The sequence below is a fragment of the Pteropus vampyrus genome, unplaced genomic scaffold, assembly GCF_000151845.1.
Source record: "Pteropus vampyrus isolate Shadow unplaced genomic scaffold, Pvam_2.0 Scaffold14, whole genome shotgun sequence".
NCBI classification, from domain to species: Eukaryota; Metazoa; Chordata; class Mammalia; order Chiroptera; family Pteropodidae; genus Pteropus; species Pteropus vampyrus.
The window spans coordinates 1,678,230-1,684,783 of record NW_011888795.1 but is presented as its reverse complement, the minus strand read 5'-3'; the positions used below and the strand labels follow the sequence as shown (position 1 = coordinate 1,684,783).

General features: G+C 41.5%; 1 long non-coding RNA gene and 1 other non-coding gene across 2 annotated transcripts in view; both read right to left on the bottom strand.

The window, feature by feature from the left end:
- LOC111733661 overlaps positions 1 to 5,988 on the bottom strand; it is a 7,937-nt gene extending 1,949 nt beyond the window's left edge. The window contains exons 1-3 of the long non-coding RNA XR_002778094.1: positions 5,765 to 5,988; positions 3,147 to 3,413; positions 1,900 to 2,096 (exon numbers count right to left, since the gene is read on the bottom strand). This is a non-coding gene — a long non-coding RNA (uncharacterized LOC111733661). The remainder of the gene's footprint in view (positions 1 to 1,899; positions 2,097 to 3,146; positions 3,414 to 5,764) is intronic.
- Positions 4,515 to 4,633, bottom strand: LOC111734558. The gene has a single exon (XR_002778488.1). It is a non-coding gene; the product is annotated as a 5S ribosomal RNA (ribosomal RNA).
- Positions 5,989 to 6,554: the final 566 nt, after the last annotated feature.

Sequence of the window (6,554 nt, the reverse complement as noted above, 5' to 3'; positions counted from 1 at the left end):
GGTGTCCCCACAGTGCCTAATACACAACTTGGCACACTGGTGTATTAAGGAAATACTGGTTTTATTACTAAAAAAAATAAAGCCCAGAACCTCCAGGGTTGGCACTAAGAAGAGACTGGCTACGGGGCCAGATAAAGGCTTGAGAAAGGCAGCTCCAGAGACCCTCGTCCCATCTCTAGGATTTACCTTCTTCTTGGAGTGATCTTAAGTCTACCTCTCCCACCCCCAGGAAAGGGCTATGCTTCCTCTAATGTGCTGGCCCCACCGATCTTTCCAGGTGAGCTCTAGAGCCTGCTGAAGGGAGGAAGGAGCATTAAAAAAAAAAAAGACTCTACTGAGCAAATAAGAAACTACAAGGAGGAGGTGACTGACAGATGCAGCAAGTCTTGAGAACCTGGCCTTAAAACACTACAGTTCATCTCCGGCCATACTTTAATATGACTCCATTCATGTCATCTTTCACAAAATGGTGCAACAAAACAAATTAAAGAAGTTTATCAGATGCAGAGGCTGATAAGACAGCAACTGTCATCTGTATTCTCCAATTTCAAAATTTTGTGCTAGTGAAAACAAACAACCTCTCATTGAGTTTATAATAAAGTTCACAAATTTGAACATACAAAATAAATTTACACCAGCTAAACACCACTTATATTGGTTTTATATGTTGAGTTCTAGATTAGATTTCAGTTTTTAAAAAAGACTTCTTATGTCTCGATAATTTTGAAAGCCCCTCCCTAGACCATAAAAGAGCGGTTGAGCCTTTTTTTATCTATTCCCCAGGACCCTCATTTGTATTTTCTGCTTCCCAGGACCCTGAGCTCTAGTGACCTACCTACCTACCTACCTACCTACCTACCTACCTACAGACTTGTCCTGATTCTTGTAAAGCCAAATAGGAAAACCAGGTCTCAAGGTAATTTCACCAGGAGACACTGAGCTGAGGCTGTTGTGGGGGAGAAGTGTGAAGGGGGATATGCTCATAATTAAAGCCCTTTGCTGACTCCCCACTTTTCTCCATTATGGTAGCTTTCTTGGGTCTTGGGAGCCATCTTCTCCTTTTAAAGCTACAGGATGCCATGGATTGGCCCATCGTGCCCCAGCATAACCTGAGGAACGGGCTGTCATCAGAAAGGCTTTAAGGATTAATTTTCTTACGCATGACACCCCAACAACAGCTGAAATTATTGCACAAAATCCTTTCACATCAGGGCCAAAGGGCCCTTTGGAGTGACCTAGACCAACCCCACATTTCCACAGAAAGAAACTGATGCCCAGAGAAAGAAGTGACTTACCCAAGTCACACCATCCATGATCCCTTGACTCTGTGTCCCCCTCCCCCACCTTCCGCAATGCCTCATCTCCTTACTTGCCATGATGATCAGCTCTCACATGAGAGGGTTATTCTTCATTTTGAAAGATGTTAGTAGTGATTTACATTTTTAAATGTGGCTAATGGTAGAAATAAAATGATAATGAGACACATACTTTCAAAGTGACTGTTCACCAGAGCGAACATTAAGCCTGATTTGATCACACCCATTAGGGATTTCAGCTGAAAATTACAGAGATGTTTCCTGGGAATTTGTCTGATAAATGTGACAGGGTCAGCTGCCAGGGATAAAGAACCATCATTGAAATGTCCAACTAGACAAAAATTTATCAATTACAGGTATGAGAGGCTTTGAAATGCTACATATAAATCAAATTATTTCTAAACTAAAGGAGTTATTTTTTAAAATTCCTTTTTATAGTATAAGTGTTTTAACCTGTATTGAGCTATTTCATAAGTAAAAAGGTGTTTTGGGAGAGTGGATTTTGTTTATTAATTTTTTTCAGATATTAGGTTTTAAAAAGTGAGATACTCCCTATATGGAGAGCTTTAAGTCTAGAAGGTACCTTAGAGATTGGTCAGATCCTTCATTTTCTAAATGAGGCAGCTGTGGTCCAGCAAGGAGAAGACTGTCCCAGGGTCACACAGCAACCAGCATCAGAGCCAGGACTATGAAATGCCTCCAGATCCAGGTCAAGGAGTTATTTTATTAACAGCCGACACAACTCTCTGGGTCGTGAGTTGCAGGAACAAGATTAAAGTACTGAAATTGTAAAAAAAAAAAAAAAAAAAAATGCAGTCTACTTCTCTATTAGTCATTGTTTCACTTCTAAAAATATAATCTTTTTACTTACTCAGTTTCAAAAAATTTTTAAAGTAGTGTGCAATAAGACACATTCAAGCCAGAAAGGGAGAGAGAAAAAAAGAGAGGGAAGGAAGGAAGGGAGGAAGGGAAGGAGGGAGAGAGGGCAGGTGGAAAGGGAAGGGAAGGGAAGAGAAGAGAGAGAGAGACACAGAGAGAGAGACAGAGAGAGAGAGAGAGAGGTAAAGAAAGAAAAGAAAGAAAGAAAGAGAAAGAAAGAAAGAAAGAAAGGAAGGAAGGAAGGAAGGAAGAAAGAAAAGGAAGAAAGAAAGAAAGAAAGAAGGAAAGAAAGAAAGAAAGAAAGAGAGAGAGAGAGAGAGAGAAAGAAAGAAAGAAAGAAAGAAGAAAGGAAGGAAGAAAGAAAGAAAGGAAGGAAGAAAAAGAAAACAGAAATAAAATGTGTGTATGATGCCTGCACATATGTGTGAATGTTCTGTCAAGGGGAGGGGTGGTCAAAGAATAAATTTGGGGATGTGTGTGAAATCTAAACCTCGAATAAGAATGGTCACTAAAATTGATTTAGATCTGAGTTTCCTGGTAATAAAGTTTTCATTTGCTTATTCATTAAAAAAATAATAATAATAACCTTCAATAGAAGTGTAACTAGAGAGTCTCCCTTTCTCTCCTCTAATCCCATCACCTCTTCCTACATACCATCCTGAGAAACACAGAGCAGAACTGCAGCACTTTGGAGCTAAAAGGCTCCTTATATACCACCGAGTCCAACCCTCCAGTTGACAGAGAGTTAACTGGAACCCCAGAGAGAGAGAGGTGATTTGCCACAGTAACAGCAGAGTCCATGAAAGGTAAGGCGAAGGGCCAGAAAAACACTTGACACCTCATGTCTGAGTTTCAGAGACGTTAATGATTAAAAAAAATATTTTTAAACTTATTTTTACAAATATCTCCATTGCATAGCAACAGAGAGTATCCCTGATTCCCTTTAGCTACCTGCCCAAGAAGCTTGAGCTCGATGGTCACAAAACTTTTTATTTCCATGCTGTTTTATTAGGTACAATATTCTTTCATGCCTGGCACATCCCATGGAACCGTGGCTTATCCCTGTGAGGTAAGTGCACAGAAGAGGAAATTAAGCCTCAGAGAGTAAGGCTCAGCCGAGGTCACACAGTCAAGCAGTGCTGCTAGTGAATCAGCTCCTGACTGTGAATCAGGCTCCTGAAGGCAAGTCCACTCTTTCCTCTCCATGCTGTGGCCTCCCTGAAAGAGCACAGACAGTGACAGATGAACCAACACACCCCATCGCCCACTGGTAAAACCTTGCAAGGACACTGTGATTGCTAGCTGGGGCGCCAGCTTCATGGTCAAAGTACCATCTCTTATAGGTATTAAACTTCTAACACAAGGGGATTTAAGTGAAATCATTGTTTTAAAAAGAAATTTTTGTCAAAGGGATAGATTTAAGGGCTTCATATTTGAAGTTTTGCAGAACACTAATGGGCACCTCAGCAGATAACCCGCAAACCTACTGGCCACCCAGGGGCTTCTGGGCCTCAGCTTAACAATGTTCATGATTCAAGAGAATTAAGAGAAACCTCAAAATGAGATTCATGGGGTCTGGATGAGTCAAGAACTGGGAGAGACTTAGGGAAAAGTAAAGCAATTATCAAACATGGGAGAAAGAGAGATTGCCTCTGCAATCAGAATCCCACCTCTGGGCCTGAGGCTTAAAGTTTAAAATAATAATAATAATAATCTGGCATCTTGATTTCATTTAAGTATGAAAAACTAGTGTCTACAGGCGGCTGTTGGCTGGACATTCATCCTGCTGGGGCATCCATGGGCCCTTCATCAGAGATACGGGATAACTCAGAGCAGAGAGCCCAGCTGGGGCGTTCCTCCCTGCCTTTGAATTTGCAATGCTAGTGATTAGAAAAAGTGTCTCCATCTTGTAAACACAGCAAATTTGATCTGGAAGTCATTGAAAAAACATAAACACAGATCCTCATGCGGTCCTCTTTACACTGTTCCAGCCCCAGTGAAATACAAGCCCAGTTACAGAAGAATTGTTTTTTTTTCAAACATGCTTTTCTGTTTAAAATAAAATTCTCAAGAAGTACACATTAGCATGAAGACCCAAGTCCTGACAGAGAGACAATAAGTGCAAAGACAAGTGTTGCTTAAGCAGGTAATAGACAGAATGTCACACTTACTTGGGCTGTCTTCTGCAGCTGCAGAAACTGCTTTCTTGAAAAGTCAATTTTTTATTTTTTAAATTTTTTTAGGTGAGGCAACCCTTGGTCGATCTCACAGATTGTAAGGACCTTGTCAGCTTACAATACCTTAATTTTTTATTTTTTACACCTACGGCACCTGGTGTTCCTAAGTGGTCTCCCATCCAAGTACTAACCAGGTCCGACCCTGCTTAGCTTCCGAGATCAGATGGGATCGGGCTTGTTCAGGGAGGCACGGCCATAGACAAAAGGTCAATTATTTTTTAAGTGAAAATTAACAGTACTAACACAGCTCCTAAACTATATCTTTAGTTAAGAATATGGTTTCATGACTATTTTGTGTTTTCCAAATTCATTCCTAATCTGCAGTAATATGGACCAAGAATTTAGTCTAGTTGCCTACATTTAACCAATAAATAAATGGAGGCACAGAGGGAGAAGTGACTGACTTAAGGTCACAGACATATTAGTGCCAGTGGCAAAAATGGGGCAGTGATTTCCTGGTTTCTACTGTTTCCTTCAGGACCTGTCTCTTCCAGGTGTTACTATTTACTTCACATTTTTGTCCAAAGGCATTTATTAGATATTGTGCTTTATACGGAGCAGGTAATGGGTTTTATTCCACCAATGTAAGCATGAAAGAAATGTCACGTGATTTTTCTAAAAACAAATGAATTCTGATTAGGAGCGTCCAGTTCATAAGGTTGGCGGAGAAATTCACCCAGTCAGTCATGGGTGAATGGGGCTCAGCCTGGTAGCTGCAGTGACAGATGATTTCTAGATCATATGGAAGGGCCCAAGGTATGGAAGTGGAGCATCTGTAAGGGCCTCTGGTTATTCATGTCTTCACAGCCCAAGGTCCCTATAGGCTGGCACTTCACCTGCTCTTGCAGGAGATGGCAGTCCCTGGGCCTGCTAAGTTACTACCTCCACACTGGGGCACTGAGAGGAAAAGAAGTAAGGGCCCGAAACCTCAAACCACTTCTCTTTTAGGTCTGGGGAACCTCTCCAGCCCACTTCCTACCCCCTCAGCTTCTCTCACTTTCTGCTTCCTAGCCTCCTGCTGCCTCCTTCTGAACCACTTAGCACAATCTGCCCTCAGGCCAGGCCAGAAAGGGAGAGTGACAAATTTTGAGGAACTACTACTTTCAATTTTAGGTCTAAAAAAATCCGCAAACAAGGAAACCCAAAGGCCTATCTACCAAGAATGAGAGAACGAAAAATACAGTAAGAACAAATTCCAAATGGAGACCTCAATAAATCATCCTGCCACTGCTATATGCCACCTTTGCCATGCAGAATTCAGATCACGTCATAATGAAAACAAGAATGCACTTGTATAGCACCTGATAGTCTGCAAGCCACTTCTATACTCACCAGCTCTGTACACTCTCCAGCACTGCAAGCTACTTGTCACCCCATTTACAGAGGAGGAGAGACCAAGGCTCAGTGAAGGGATAGATATTTGTACTTCCTCTTTCCTAGTCCTGAGAGGAGGGTAGCCAGCCATGTGTATCAAATATCCTCTGAACTTGGCTGAACTCTCAGTAAACCAACACTTGTCAATATTGCTCCATGATACATTTTCTCCTTCACTTCTAAACGGCCCAATGAACTTAGATGACACAACCAAATGCAACTTTCAGTAGTTTTCTGGGGTGAGCTCCATTGTTTTTGTTCACTCAACTTCAAGGTTAAAAAAAAAAAAAAGAAGACCAAAGATCATAAACAATCTCAGCATTGGAAGGTTTTGGAAAGAAATTCAATGAATGATGAAAAGAATTGTTTAAATTCCTGAGGGTTATTTGGTTGAGGTCTTTGTGCCCTGGTATCAAGACTCTTGAGATCGTGTCCTCAATCTCTGTCTCCACATCCTGTCCTGAACCCCACCTAAACAAGGCTGTGGCATTGACTGCTGTCAGCTTCTTTCTCCTGGAGAAGCAAGCAAAAAACCCACAGGAGCTTCTTCAGTTGCTGTTACTATGTGAATGTTTGTATCCACCCCACCCCAAATTCACATGTTAAAACCCTAACCCCCAGTGAGATTACATTAAGAGGTGGGAGGTCTTTGGGAGGTGGTTAGATCATGAGGGTAGAGTCACCATGATGGGATTAGTGTCCTTATTTAAGGGACCATGTCCCAGATTTGCCTCAGGAAGGGTGGTAC